Genomic DNA, 16353 nt, shown 5'->3' with positions numbered 1-16353 from the left:
GAAATAGATACTAATTTATTTGTGGTGGCAGGAGCCTTGAATATCCCCTAAATTGCACCATCCCTGTGGTTATGTGAGAGAGCATTAGTGAACTGATGCAACTAACAGGATGATGCAGCTCTGGGAGACGACTTCAAATCGCTAACATGGTGGATGGTGAAAGGAAGATTATGAATGTACTTTCACACCACACTTACTGTAAATACATAACGACATGACTTAATGATCTATAATATAGTACAACAGAGTGATGATAATATGTAGACAGCCATGTTAGTCATAAAATGGTGAACACAGATCATAAAATTCACATTCACTGCACATATAATGATACAATTATTTTTTATTCAATTACAGGTACAAAACATTTGTATCGGTGTAAATACACGCACAGCATCGCCAACTCAGTGCTCTGCATGTGGTGGACACAAAATTGGCAAATAAAGCCACCACATAATTTGTCGAAACTTTGTTATTTGTTTCTCTGCTTGGATGATAATGATGATTATCGTCATTACTGTTCTGGTAATAATCATTAATTTGGCTGTTGTTTTTGTCGTTAGCACTTTGTTCTTCGCTTGGCACACATCTGTGTCCCAAGTGACCTACTTGTGTGAATTTTCCTGTACATATTATCTATTTGTGTAAAGGATAATGTGCCAGCGTATGTATTTATATTTTTGGTGTCTAAGCAGTTCCGCTGCGGTGGAGTACCTTTGGGGAAAGCAGCGCAGTCTCTTTACCTGAGGGAAGTGGGCTAGAAACCTTACGCTTTAAAGTCACATAAGACCTGGTCTCAGGTGAGTGAGGCAAAACCAGGTGAATCTGTGTTTTCTGAGTGACTGGATGGGGGTTGTTGAGTGGTCGAGGTGTAATTTCATGCCTAAAGAGACATGAGCTTAGCTGAGCTGTGCAGGATGCGAGCAGCTTTCTCATCCACTCCTATCATCCTCCTCTCTCCATCCATTCTTTCTCTGACCATGCAGGAGCAAAAGGCTGAAAGAGATTAGCAAAAGAAGCTATGACATTGGGATGACTGTCGGAGTGAGGGATGCAGAAAAGGAAAAACAAAAGGAAGGACCCATATATGACCGCCCGAGTGGCGCAGTGGTCTAAGGCACTGCATTGCAGTGCTAGCTGTGCCACTAGAGATCCTGGTTCGAATCCAGGCTCTGTCGTAGCCGGCCGCGACCGGGAGACCCATGGGGCGGCGCGCAAGTTGTCCAGGGTAGGGGAGGGAATGGCCGGCAGGGATGTAGCTCAGTTGGTAGAGCAGTGTGTTTGCAACGCCAGGGTTGTGGGTTCGATTCCCATGGGGGGCCAGTATGAAAAAATTAAATTATAATGTGTCTGCTAAATGACTAAAATGTAAAATATATGGATATATTTAAATCCAAACAATCGCACACACTCACGCTGACACACCACACACACCCTGTCACGTTTCCCCCACTCTCCATCACATACTCTTGATCTCACACATATGCAGACACATGCAAACCCCCCTCTGCGACATGCACATATGACGCACACACGTCCCAGTATTTGTACTGCTGTCTGCCGTCCTGTGAAAGGGAGGTCAGAACAGGACTGCAAATGAGCAGACAGGTGGAGAGGACATCTGTCTGTCTGAGTGTGTGTATCATGTGACTGTCTGAGTCTTTATGTCTGTCTGTGTATCATATTACCTGTTAATGCCTGTGACTCTGTGTATAATGCCTGACGCTGTTTATTTGTCTGGCCCATGTAGCTCCTTGTAGCTCCTTGTCCTTGCTATTAGGAGAGGCAGAGATATACGAGAGCCACACCCTCACTGGAGGAAAGACTCCTCCCACATCCATCTCGCTTGCTGATGGTGTCCTTTATATACAGGTATGCACACACACACACACACACACACACACACAGTCTAGAAGGATTGAGATTAGCTAGTGGATAAATCATTTGAAGGCGTTTCAGTGATAAGGAGGTGCATGGGGTGGGTGTGTGTGTCTGTATGCGTGTGTGTCCTTGTGTGTGTGTGTGTGTGTGTGTGTGTGTGTGTGTGTGTGTGTGTGCGCGTGCGTGCGGTTACACCTCATAAATCCTAGGGGGATAGAAGTGACCTGGGTCATTGGGGAGGAAGGGTATTACGGAGGCGTTCAAAGCCACGCTATACCCGTCAATGCCGGAGGGACTCACACACTCTCACAAAGGGATCGCACCCACGTCCATAAAGAGAGCAGAGTACACACATACACATACACACACACACACACACACACTCCCCAGTGGATAAATCAGTCTTTTCATGCTCTGTCATCTGGCTGGCCCTGTTCTGACCGTGTTTATGTAATGGAGGAGGAACAGTCTCTCTTACTATTCTAATGGGCATGCAGAACCAGGGCTCTCTCTTCCTTCAACAGGAACTGTGGGCTAGTTATTCAATATGAACATAAAAAGACAACAATGATGAAAAAGAAAATAAGTTGATTATATTTTTATTTTACTGACGATGATGCTCAGTTGATGGACATGCTACCACGACGATGATGATGATGATGACTTGAAAAATAGAGGTGAACTGTTAGTAGGCTAAGAAGGAGGAGATGGACAGAGAGAGAGAGCGAGTGTACATGATGAGAGATTAAGACAGTGGTGTTATTATTGGAGCGAGAGAAAGAGATGCGACAACAGTGTTTGCCCTGTTCACATTTGACTCAGTTTGACTCTTGCCACTAGAGACGGGCAGATACAACGAGAGGCAAGAAACTTCAGACAATCTTCAAAGATAGACCTCTGAAGGTAAATTAATCCTTAACATCAACAAAAGATAATCAAGCATGGCGCGCGGTGAGTCAGAATAATATTTTTAAACCTGGATATTATAGCAGCAAATGAAGATAAAATCGTATTTTTAATGGTTGATATAGTCTATCAAATGCATTATTTCTTTGTCAGTCCGAATGAATTAGGCTATATTAGACACTTGCATATTGTAGACGAAATTAAAATAATGCAACACAAGTGATAGCCTAAACATTGATCGGTTTTCTTGAAAAACGTGTCTTCGAGATGAATTGCATAGTGGTTTTATAGTGAACCTTGTTTGTGCATAATTGCGGGGCTGAAAGAGACAACAGATTTTCTTTAATTTTATGTTGAAATGTCAAAAAGTGTGTTGGCTACTCCACGATATTTTGGGCGATTTCATGCAACAACAGCCAATGTCTACAACGTCTCTTAAACAGACTTGACAAACCCACACGTTATTATTTTTGACAGTGGGCTAGGCTACGAGTGCACTGAATTTAGACTTTGAAGCACATCTTTGTGGGTATTTTATCCTTATCTATTACAACCGCATAACTCCGTTAAGTGAACAAGCACGCGCACGTCTCCGGGTCACTTGGGAGCGATGGACCGGTGCAGATTTCACGTGACTGAACCGAGTCTGAGCGGATGGTGCGCGCACTTCTGTCTGCCACGGTTAAAAGATCCGCGGGGTAGCGGCAGACACGTAGCCTACCAAAAACCGACAGTGACACCCCAGTGTGTGCGAGGCAAATCTTTTACCTGCCGCATGCGCAATGTCTACAAGGATCAACGCGTCCCTAATGAAGGTGATCGGCTCAGTTTCGCTTCATAATAACGGCTTAACTGTATCCATTTATTATTTGTACCAAATTAGTTATAACAAGTGTTTGGCTTGATATTGAGGGGTGTCGGTGTGAGCGCGCACTGACAAGACGGGACTGTGTTCGTGTCTCTCGGATATGGTAATGTTACGAGTGTTCAATCAGCAGTGTGTGTGTGTGTGTGTGTGTGAGTGTGTGTGCGCGCGTGTTTCACTGTCCTGTGCCAAACATTTTCTGACATTTATGATTGCCCTTTAGCAGTAGGCTGCTATCAACAATTTTGTCCATGTTTGAATGTGAATGTGTTTTATTTGCGGTGTTTTACCATTGCGTGTACAGTAGCCTAAAGTGGGGTGCATGTCTGTGGGTTGAATGGTATGCTATGTATTTGATGTTGTATAGCCATGCCTGCTTTTAATATAAGCCTCTGTACCTGGCATTTTTCTCTGTGGGAAAATTATGTATGTCCCCTGGATTTGTATATCAAAACTACAGCCCCCTTTCCCCCCCACCACCCATACATGCATATTTATTTTTTAAAAATCTTTTTTTACATGTGTTTCTGTGTTTGGTGCACAGTTTTTCCCGTGCTTACACATTCCATTTCGACCTGGCTTTGCCTTGGCAGTGAAAGGTCTTGTGAGAATATGTCAAGGGAGATCGGACATCAGACAAATGCTCTCCGCTAATTTGGTTAAAACAGAGTAAAACAATCTGTGTCAGCATTAAGCTCATAATTGCTTATACCAAAGAGCTCTTGTATTTACCCTGAGTGAGACAGGAGAGGGAGGGAGGGAGAGAGGGAGGGAGAGAACTGAGAGGAAGGGCAGCTGTGTGGGTATAGACAAGACACATTGACTCAGTGACTTATGTCAGCTATAAAGCGGCTTGGAGAGGGGAGGCTGAAAAAGAGGTGCTGCTGTTGTGACAGGGAGGACTCACCACCTCCCATTACTGGACATTACTGTTTATTACAACAGACATTGAATGGAGGGAGGAGAGAGAGAGAGATTGAGGGAGAGAGATGGAAGGACACCAATAGGGAGATAGAAGGGCCAAGGCCATAAAAAGAAGATGAGAGTGAGGGAAAGAGACAGAGAGAGCAAGTGTTCGAGAGCGGTGATATCGTGCAGGCCCGGCCCGGGCAAATCAGAAATCTCCCTGGCTGTTATTCCAGAGCATTGCTCTTATGTAAGAACACTGCAACCGTTATCTCAAGTGTAGCTAAAGTGTTTTGCTGTCCAGATAAATGAAGTTCTTCTCTCTAAAAGAGCCACGCCACCATTGGCAGCCATAGTAGACAATGGAGGGGCCGGGGACTCTCTTGAATGACGCATCCTCTCCTCAGGCTACTCTCTGTAGACGTTTAAGAGAGCGTTTAAGACACACAGCACCCCAAGGCTCTTATTCAGCAAAATTACTGTTAAAGACATGCAGCCGAGCTGGGAAAGCACTGTTAACAGGGGGGATGATCAATTGCTTGTATTCCCTTTCTGATACCAAACTAATGAGTATTGAAGACCTACAGTCTACCGCCCTTGGGTTTTGTAGTTCAGGGAAGGGAAGTGACTGCTGTTACAGTGAGGGAAAAAAGTATTTGATCCCCTGCTGATTTTGTACGTTTGCCCACTGACAAAGAAATGATCAGTCTATAATTTTAATGGCAGGTTTATTTGAACAGTGAGAGACAGAATAACAAAAAAAAAATCCAGAAAAACGCATGTCAAAAATGTTTTAAATTGATTAGCATTTTAATGAGGGAAATAAGTATTTGACCCCCTCTCAATCAGAAAGATTTCTGGCTCGCAGGTGTCTTTTATACAGGTAACGAGCTGAGATTAGGAACACACTCTTAAAGGGAGTGCTCCTAATCTCAGCTTGTTACCTGTATAAAAGACACCTGTCCACAGAAGCAATCAATCAATCAGATTCCAAACTCTCCACCATGGCCAAGACCAAAGAGCTCTCCAAGGATGTCAGGGACAAGATTGTAGACCTACACAAGGCTGGAATGGGCTACAAGACCATTGGCAAGCAGCTTGGTGAGAAGGTGACAACAGTTGGTGCAGTTATTCGCAAATGGAAGAAACACAAAATAACTGTCAATCTCCCTCGGCCTGGGGCTCCATGCAAGATGTCACCTCGTGGAGTTGCAATGATCATGAGAACGGTGAGGAATCAGCCCAGAACTACACGGGAGGATCTTGTCAATGATCTCAAGGCAGCTGGGACCATAGTCACCAAGAAAACAATTGGTAACACACTACGCCCTGAAGGACTGAAATCCTGCAGCGCCCGCAAGGTCCCCCTGCTCAAGAAAGCACATATACAGGTCCGTCTGAAGTTTGCCAATGAACATCTGAATGATTCAGAGGAGAACTGGGTGAAAGTGTTGTGGTCAGATGAGACCAAAATCGAGCTCTTTGGCATCAACTCAACTCGCCGTGTTTGGAGGAGGAGGAATGCTGACTATGACCCCAAGAACACCATCCCATCCATCAAACATGGAGGTGGAAACATTATGCTTTGGGGGTGTTTTTCTGCTAAGGGGACAGGACAACTTCACCGCATCAAAGGGACCATGTACCATCAAATCTTGGGTGAGAACCTCCTTCCCTCAGCCAGGGCATTGAAAATGGGTCGTGGATGGGTATTCCAGCATGACAATGACCCAAAACACACGGCCAAGGCAACAAAGGAGTGGCTCAAGAAGAAGCACATTAAGGTCCTGGAGTGGCCTAGCCAGTCTCCAGACCTTAATCCCATAGAAAATCTGTGGAGGGAGCTGAAGGTTCGAGTTGCCAAACTATTATAGACTGATCATGTCTTTGTTAGTGGGCAAACGTACAAAATCAGCAGGGGATCAAATACTTTTTGCCCTCACTGTATAGACATCTACCAGTTCAGTAGCGTTCAATTCAGCTAAACGAATTAGATGCCTAGCCTTTTGCCGGGACCCTCCATTGGAATAGCAACTGTTGAAGACGCGGAGTGTTTCCTGGAGTCATCTCAGAGAGAGGGATAATTTAATGCTTGTATTCCCACTCCGATTGTTGTGTGGGAAATGGGGCTTCTGAGTCCCACATTGCCAGGGATACCCACACTCATGCTGTTCAGTCAGAAAATGGAATTAGCTCCTCCACATTCTACCTCCCTGGTGGCACCTTATAGAACGCTAACTGATAAAGAAACATAGCAGCCTTTGACTCTTCTGCCTTCACAAATGTGATTCAACCAGACAGACAGAGATGTTCCCAATGTCTCTACATATAGAGGTGATGGTTAAAGACATGCAGTATAACACCTGGTGACTCCCCTCTCAATCAGGGGGACATATTTCTTCCCTGGGGGTCCCCATTTAGAGAAATGGTTGTGGAGGAGCCGTGTTCGTCTCATGGATGGATGCTGCTGCTGGAGCTTGTCACGGTCTGATTGTACACAGGCGACTGTGGCTGTTCTGCCTTCTCCTGAACACAGTGTGGGAGGATGCAGCTGGCCCACTGTGCCAAGCCCAGGGAGGAGGTCTCTTTTGTGTCTGGAGCATGTAGGGATGTGGGGCTGGAGTGTGGCAGGCACGTGAGGCGCCAAGCCTCTTCCTGCCTTCAGAGATTGACGTGAACCACCTTTCTCGCTGGCCACTCGGATTAAGGAGGATTTCCTCATGAAAATGTACAGGGGTCCGCTCTGCTGGAGACGTTATTGTAAAGGGAGAGAGGGAGCATTCATTAAAGGAAGAGAGGGAGGATTCATCGCAGTGGGGGCTCACCCAGGAGTGTGTATGATGCAAGTGTGGGTGTGTGTGTGTGTTCGTATCGGGTAGGCGTGCGGCTGTGTGTGTGGCCATTTGAAAGTGACCCAACCTCTGACATGGGAGTCTGGAAGGAATTGGGGGAAATCCTATTGTAAATTTGTGTACTCCACAAAGATAATTGGCTTATTCCTGTGTTAAATTGGCCTGTCCTACAGGACATTGAGTGGGCTTAACATACTCGGTGCAGACACTGCCTGCTCCTCTGATTCGTGGGGACTTAGACGGGTATTACACACTGAATTACTGTATGACAATGATGAACCGATAGCTGCAGTGCACTGAGCAGTGCAGAGCCCTAGCCATTTAAAGTATCGTTCACACACACATAGACCGAAAGGTTTGCTTACACAGAGCTTCTTTCATTATAATGTAGGCTAACTAACTATCGAAATGAACCCTTTGACACGTACGAACACACAGGAGTGATCATTCTGCAGTGGTCCCTGCAGCGTACGCTCAAACCGGTGTGATTAGAACACTTACTGTATTTAGAACGTCCAGTTATGATTGATGCAACAGTCAGCGTTTGAGCCGGCCACACTGTTTTTTTCACAGAAACATTTTGCACAAACACAAACACAAACAGTTTTTACAATGTTATGTCCTCAATGTGAGCAGTTTATTTTTGGATGCAATGTTCAAACATTCACAGAAGTAGCGACAGCATAACACAGTTCTCATCCAAACCGGAAAATGTAGGCTACATTACTTGTAGCGCAAACTGAGGAAAGATTAACCTAACAAGCGGTCGGTCATATTTAGCTAACTCTCGGCTGACAGAAACCATAATATGAATTAGCTAATACCAATTACTATTTACATTGTATCACATCATGGGTGACCTCACCAGTGATTGAAATAATTAAGTGAAACACTTTCTAAAAATCGAAAGTAATCCGACGATGGGTAGTTGTGTGTGCCGCCAAGTTAGTTTTTTCGCGTCAACCAAAAATAAGAGGTTACAAGCGGATTATTATGTTCAGATGGTGACGAAAACAAATATATACAAAAAGGAAAACTAAAAACAGGTATGCCTAAACTAAAGATTTAAAACAAAAAAGAAATGCCTCATGGCCACTAAACAAACCAGCAGCCTCACGGCTTGCAAGCTGGGACACTGACTGACAATCACCTTAATTGGCAGCACCTGTCCTTATCAAGGCTTGGCAGCACAGCACTTGGACATGGTTGCTGCTGCCCCCTGGGTGAATGGTGTGTGAAAGTGGTAATGTGCTGTCTTAACTACCTAACCTTCCCCTAACTACCTAACCTTCCCCGTATATCATAACAATCAATCAATCAATCAAATGTATTTATAAAGCCCTTTTTACATCAGCAAATGTCACAAAGTGCTATACAGAAACTCAGCCTAAAACCCCAAACAGCAAGCAATGAACACCAACCAAATGCCATCAAACTTCTCTCTCAGAAGTACCTTGTTCAGACCTCCGAGCAGCAAATCTCATGCTTGTAAAATTCATTAGACCCTCCAAATTTCTGGTTTCCATCTCACAGCCCTAAATGAGGGTTTCCAAGCCCATTCAGGTTGGCATGGAAATGTCTCTTTCTCAGGCAGCAGCATACCTAAATCATTATCCTCACATCAAACACCAGCCTGGCTTCGCTTTGCCACTTTGAAGATTTTTCTCATCAATCCAGCGCCTGAAGGAGACACCAGATAAGTGTGTGTGTGAGTGCGTCTTTATGTGTCTTCATGCTTATTTAACCCATTAAATGCCTTTAGTGTAACCCTTAATAACAGCTCCGGCCAAGTCCTGGCCCAGGGTAGCTGCTTAGCAGCTAACACAGCAAATCCGGAGGCGCAGGGTTCAGTGGAAATGCTAAAACCAGAAAATGAGAGCAGAAGAGACGGATGAATTGTCAGTGGATGCAGCCGCTCGTGTGGGAAAAATTAGACAGGCAGCATGCATAATTCTGGGGAAGTGACCGAAAACTGTGTTGTTAGAGTGCATGCATCAGTAAAATGGATGAAAGCAAGAATTCCCAAAACATGAGAAAAACGCTAAAATGCCTGTAAGTGTCTTGAAGCCTTGTAATGGAAGAGAACAAAATGAATGAACAAGTTTCATTCCTGTTTCAAAAACCAACGTTGTTGTTTATGTGGCATGCTCTGCAGGGAATTGGCTGAAAACATCCTTAGAGGCCGTGCATTTTAAGCTTATATAAAGTGGCTGGACTGAGATGGTGAGGTTTAGGATTTCTTTGTGACTGTGTGTTTATACACGCTTCTTTAAGCATGGCATATATTTGATTACTACAGTATATGACGATGTATGGCATTGTACTGTATGATAAAGTACATCATGTTTTGTAAAACAGTGAGCCTGCCTCCATTTGTTTGTATTTGACAGCATCATGTTCTTTTAAGTGATTGTCTCTGTAAACATTTGTATAAATTATGTATATATTTGATTGTTTGTTTGTTGGAGTGTGTGTGAGTGTGTCAGTGTGTGAAAAACAATTTGTCCACTCCTGAGTGTGTGTGTGTGTATGTGTGTGTAATATGAGTTTAATAGTGAGCCAGCAGGAGAGTGTGTGTATGTGAGGTTCATCAGTAGCGTTATTAATGTGTGGTTCAGTTGGTTCATGCCTGATATTTCAGCGCTGGATCTACTTGAGGAACCCTTTTGATGAATGGGCAATTAGAGGCAGCCTCCTCATGCCTGGTGGTTGACTGATCTCTTTTTAATGGCACTCCTGTTTCTTTGATAAAACACAAAATGAATCATCAATACCCTGGTCCAAGGAGAGCTGAGCTTGTGATTTTAAGTGTAATAGAGTGTAGTACGCTTGTGTGTGTGTGTGTGTGTGACTCCTGTGGATATAGTGGTCAGTCTATTTTCCAAGCTCCGGTGCACATTACTGTTTTTGCAATGCATTATATAACAGTGGCTCCTCATTCAAAATGTTCTATCCGAGCCTTAATCCACTCAATGCATCCCATACAATAAAACAAAAAGTGTGGAATACGTGTGAGTGAATGTGTGTGTTTGTTTCTATTTGTGTTTGTGTTTGTATGGCTGTTTGAATGTGTGTGTGAATGTTTGTGTGTGTTTTTGTTTTTGTGTGACAGTTTAGCTGTTATCACTAATCGTGCCAAGTGATGAGTCAAAGTATCAGTAACAAGAATTGAAAAACTTTGTTTTTTGTTTCCTTTTTAATCCTATCACATCATCTCTAATTTCTTTGTTTGATTTTTATTAAAGCGCGTCGTCTCTCACTTCAATTAGCGAGAAAAGTGTCGCCTCCAGAAGCATGCTCGAATCATGTTGCTTTGTTTTTGATGCTTAAATCAAAAAGTCTCATTTTATACATAATTAATGATACAGCTCAGAAATTGAAAAATATAAAAACACCCTAAACGTTAAAAGAAACAGAAATCTGTTTTGCTTTCCACATTTCCTGTTCCATGGGAGATTGCTGATGTGCTCACTGATTCTTAGAGGGAAAACAAAAGATACGTTTGAACTGAAATGGTGGAACAAACACTGCATAACAATCGAACAAGCTGGTACCACCTCGAACTAAACCGCCCACCAGGAGACATGGACCTCCTGATGTGCATTCTTTAGTCAGAAGTCAGTCCATGTGTCTCTCTTTCATGGTGTCATGTGCTTAACGCCAGATAGGTACTGCCTCTAACTAAATGGAACATTTGGAATTAGATGATTAATGCTTTCAACTGCCAATGGAATACCTGCTAGTTGGTTGAATGGATGGTTGATGGCATTTTTTGAATTCCACAGTAATAGCCATAGAGCTTCTGCAATGGAGGTGGTTTGTTGAACTAAATGCCCGCGTGATGAGTAACCTTTTCAGAGACCTGGGTCTTGTGTTAGCTCCTGGAGATGGGCTACCATGCTCTTCAGCTGCTCTAAATGACCTGGTTTGGATTCTTGGTGGATCTGCTGTATAAATAATTACAGAGTGGGCTGCTTCATTGTGTAAGCATCTTTGTGTTCTTGGACGTAGCCCTGTTTCTTTGTGTTCTTGAACGTAGCCCTGTCTTTCATTTTTGTTCATTGATTTCACCTGTGTTAGTTACTCAACTGGTCTCATCAGCTCCTTATTTAATTCAGTTCATTCTGTTTGTGCCTTGTGAGGTATTGTTCATTTTGACTCTACTAAGCCTTTTCCTAGCTTGTTTGTGAGAACCAGTTATAGCCTTCAGGCCTAGTTTTTTATTCTCCTGCCTGTTTGCCTACCTGTGTATGACCATTGCCTGCCTGTGACCATGATTCCTGCCTTCTGCGAAGGCCAAATAGACACCTGCCGCGCTCTGCGCGTAAATCTACACCTTTCTTCTCCCTGAGTATTCATTACAGAATACCTCACCAAAAAACGGAATGGATTCAGCGGAGCTACAGCGGCGCCTAACCCAGCAAGAGGAGTGTATGGAGGAAATCTGCCATCTTCTCCGCCAGCCTATCCCTACTCCTCCGATGCCAGGTATCGTAACCCATAGCCCTCCTTCATTCATATCCATGCCTGGAAAATATGAGGGTTCACCTGGGAAATTTCAGGGATTTCTGATGCAATGCAGCCATACTAACTTCGCCACCGACAAGAGCAGGGTGGATTTTGTTGTGTCTCTACTCACAGGCAAAGCCCTGGATTGGGCCACCGACATATGGACTGCCAACAGCACAGAACTCGGATCCGAGACCCATTTCCACACCCTCTTCAAAGAGGTATTCCGGTCGTCCTATAGGAGACATCCTCATAGAACTTCAACAAGGATGGAATTCAGCTGCCGAGAATGCCCTCGAGTTCCGCACCATGGCTGCAGGGAGTGGATGGAGTGTGGCTGCTTTACTTACCGTCTACCGAAGAGGGCTCAACAGGGAACTTCAGGCTGAGCTGGCCTGTAGAGGGGACCTTCAGGATTTAAATCAATACATTCGTATGTCCATCTCCATCGACCACCTCATCGCCGACCGTCAAAGAACTCTGCCACCCAGGGACCTGAAACCTTCTCTTTCCATGATTCCGTCATCCCGTCCGAGTCTTCCAGAGCCCATGCAGTTGGGTCATGCTCCTCTCCCGTGTATCGAACATCAAAGGCGGGTCCAAGAAGTGCTCTGCCTATACTGTGGAGGGAAAGATCATGTACTCAGCCATTGCCCTGTTCGCCCCCCACGGAGAGATGAGAAGGGTCCCTCCGCTGCATGCAGGTAGGTGTTTTCTTATTTCGAAATATCTCCCAGAAGCAATTCTCCATCCCAGGAATGATAACCGCGAAGGGGGTTACTAAGTATGTTCCTTAAAGATTAACGCCCTGGATGGGCAGCCATTGGGCACAGGCTTCATAACGCACCTGACACAGAGCGTCACCCTCCAGATTGGAGTCTTCCACACCGAAACCATTCAACTCATGGAACTCTCATCCCCCAAACAGCCACTCATCCTCGGACACCCCTGGCTTTGTCGTTACGATCCTGCCATCTCGTGGCGACAAGGTGAACTACTGTCCTGGTCTTCTACCTGCTTCGCCAGTTGTCTCAGCCTACCCTGCAGAGCCACCACCATTGAGGACTCTGCCTCTGCAGTGCCACCCACCATACCATCTGAATATGCCCAGTACAGCAAAATCAAGGCCTCCACTCTGCAACCACATCGCCCAGGGGACTGTGCTATTGACTTACTCCCTGGAGTGTCCCCACCTAAGGGCCGTGTTTACCCCCTATCTATCCCGGAAAATGAGGCAATGGAGAACTACATTGATGAAGCAGTCAAACGGTTTCATTCGTCCTTCTTATTCCCCGGCTGCATCCAGCTTCTTCTTCGTTGGTAAAAAGGAGGGTGGTCTCCGTCCATGTATTGATTACCGTTCCCTGAATGACATTACGGTCAAGAACCGTTTCCCTCTTCCTATGATCCCAGCGACCCTTGAACAAGTGGGCCGCGCCAACATCTATACAACACTCAACCTGCGAAGTGCATATAACCTTGTCCGTATACGTGAGGGTGACGAATGGAAGACTGCATTTATCACCGGACGAGGGCACTACGAATACCTGGTTAACGCCCCCGCCGTCTTCCAATCCTTTATGAACAAGGTTTTCCAGGATATGATAAACCGCTTTCTCATCGTCTACATTGATGACATCCTGAAGGAACACATACAGCATGTACAAAAGGTTCTTCAACGGCTCCTTGACCATAACCTTTATGTGAAGACTGAAAAGAGCACCTTCCATGTAACCTCGGTAAACTTCCTCGGTTTTGTACTGATACCTGGAGAGGTCAGCATGGATGAGAACAAAGTCACCGCCGTCAGTAACTGGCCGAAACCCACCACCGTTAAGGAACTCCAATGTTTCATTGGGTTCTCCAACTTCTATCACCGGTTCATTCAGAACTTCAGTTCTTCCGCCGCTCCCCTCACTGCCCTTACCAGCCAAAAGACCCGGACCCTTCAATGGACTGATACTGCCGTGACTGCTTTCAACAACTTGAAACGCCTCTTCAGCTCCTGTCCTTCGCCAACCTGATCCGACCCTTCCTTTCACCCTGGAGGTGGATGCCTCCGAAGTAGGAGTAGGAGCCATACTCTCTCAGCGGGTGGGAACACCTCCAGAATCACATCCCTGTGCCTTCATCTCCAGGAAGTTATCCGACGCTGAGAAGAATTACGATGTGGGGAACAGAGAACTCCTCGCCATCAAGCTGGCCCTCGAGGAGTGGCGCAAAACATCCCCTTCTCGTCCTAACAGATCATCGTAATCTGGAATATATCAGAGGGGCCAAGAGGTTAAACTCCAGACAAGCCCGCTGGGCTCTCTTCACACGCTTCCATTTTCATGTTACTTACATCCCTGGAAAGAAAAACGTAAAAGCTGATTCTCTCTCCCGCCAGTTTGACCTTCCGACCAGTAACTCAGACCCTACACCCATTATGGGACCTGTACAGTGGGAGGTTCACTCTGCCATACAAGAAGCGATAACCTCCGACCCGGCTCCTCCTGAGACACCAGCTGGGAAGAGTTACGTACCAGCAGCTGTTAGACCCCAACTGATCCAATGGTGTCACACGTCCTTGGGGTCAGGACATCTGGGCATTAAACGAACCACCAAACTTCTAGCCCGTAAGTTCTCCGGTCCAGTCTGCGCCCAAACCAAAAGCCCTCGTCATCTCCCTTCCGGTAAGCTTCAACCTTTGCCAATCCCTCACAGACCCTAGTCCCACATAGCTGTTGACTTCATTACAAACCTTCCTGAATCCTCTGGTAACATCACTATCCTTGTCATAGTAGACCGTTTTTCAAAAATGTGTCATCTGGTTCCTCTTCCTCATTTACCTAACGCCATGGAATTGGCTGAGTGTATGTTCCAGCAGGTGTTCTGTCTGTATGGGATTCCAGAGGACATCGTCTCTGACCGCGGGCCCCAGTTTGTCTCCCGGGTGTGGCGAGCCTTCTGTGACCGACTTGGGGTCGCCCTCAGCCTCTCCTCCGGGTACCATCCCCAGACCAACGGCAGACAGAACGCCTGAACCAAGAAATAGGGAAGTATCTCCGCCAACAATGTTCTGTCTCTCCACACGACTGGAGTCGGTATATGGCCTGGGCCGAATACGCTCAGAACTCACTCATGCATTCATCCCTCCGCCTTACTCCGTTTCAGTGTGTCCTTGGTTACCAACCCCCCATGTTTCCCTGGGAGGCGGAGCCTGGTACTGTCCCAGATGTCGACGACTGGTTTCGGCATAGTGAGCGGGTATGGGAGACCGCTCACCGGCATCTGCAGGAAGCCTCTAAAACCCAGAAACGCTTTGCTGACAGACGCTGCCAACCTACACCACTCTTTCACCCCAGACAGCGTGTGTGGCTCTCTACCAGAGACATCCGGCTCCTCCGCCCCTGCAAAAAGTTATTTCCTCGCTTCATTGGTCCCTTCAAGATAACCCATCGCATCAACCCTGTCACGTAACGCCTCCAGTTACCCCGTCAGTATATAATCTCCTCATCCTTCCATGGGTCTCTGTTAAAACCGGTCATCTACAATCCTCTTCATCCTCCAGTCTCAACCCGCAGTGCGCCCCCACCGTTGGTCATCGGCGGGGAACCTGCCTATGCCATTCAGGCCATCCTTGATTCCAAACGCCTGAGAGGTCGCGTCCACTATCTAGTGGACTGGGAAGGTTATGGGCCTGAAGACCGGTCCTGGGTCCCCGACCAGGACATACTCGACCCAGAGATGATTCAGGCATTCCACCGTAACCGTCTGGATCGTCCTGCTCCCTGACCTCTGGGTTGACCCACTGGACATCAGCCTCGATGCAGAACATCAGGTCAGGCCCCGACCTTGTCGAACCAGCCTGCCGGACCTCGCCGGCTCCACCCTCCGGTGCCGTTTGGTCATCAGTAGGCTCCCTGGGGGAGCTACGTTCTTTGTGTTCTTGAAAGTAGCCCTGTCTTTCATTTTTGTTCATTGATTTCACCTGTGTTAGTTACTCACCTGGTCTCATCAGCTCCTTATTTAGTTCAGTTCATTCTGTTTGTGCCTTGTGAGGTATTGTTTGTTTTGACTCTACTAAGCCTTTTCCTAGCTCAGTTGTGAGAACCAGTTATAGCCTTCAGGCCTAGTTTTGATTCACCTGCCGTGCTGTGTGCTTGAATCTACACCTTTCTTCTCCCTGAGTATTCATTACACATTGTCTGGATTTTGGGTTTTCATCCGCATTGACCTTGAGGTTAGAGCTGATCAGTTGTGACCACAATCTATCAGGAGTCTTCTGTTTGAAGTACCGCCACTTCTCTCTCTGGCAATGAGCAAATCTGCCCGACGTTTCTGAATTAATGTGTGTATACAGAAGTGTGTTTGTCTGAGTGTGTTGGTTGGCATGTTTATATGTGTGTGTGTCTCTGTCTCAGTATTAGGGGCTTGCTGACTCAGTAATTT

General features: G+C 45.9%; 1 protein-coding gene across 3 annotated transcripts in view; it reads left to right on the top strand.

The window, feature by feature from the left end:
* Window positions 1–2369: 2369 nt before the first annotated feature.
* The window catches only part of LOC121581119 (cadherin-2B), a 143895-nt gene continuing 129911 nt past the window's right edge, over window positions 2370–16353 (top strand). Inside the window, exon 1 of one of the 3 annotated variants that reach the window (XM_045224690.1) lies at window positions 2370–2784. The gene's annotated coding sequence lies outside the window, so the exon portion shown is untranslated. The remainder of the gene's footprint in view (window positions 2785–16353) is intronic. The other 2 variants (XM_045224688.1, XM_045224689.1) reach the window with 2 other exon arrangements.

This window comes from Coregonus clupeaformis, chromosome 14 (assembly GCF_020615455.1).
Source record: "Coregonus clupeaformis isolate EN_2021a chromosome 14, ASM2061545v1, whole genome shotgun sequence".
Taxonomy (NCBI): Eukaryota; Metazoa; Chordata; class Actinopteri; order Salmoniformes; family Salmonidae; genus Coregonus; species Coregonus clupeaformis.
This window is presented reverse-complemented; position numbering and strand designations above follow the sequence as displayed.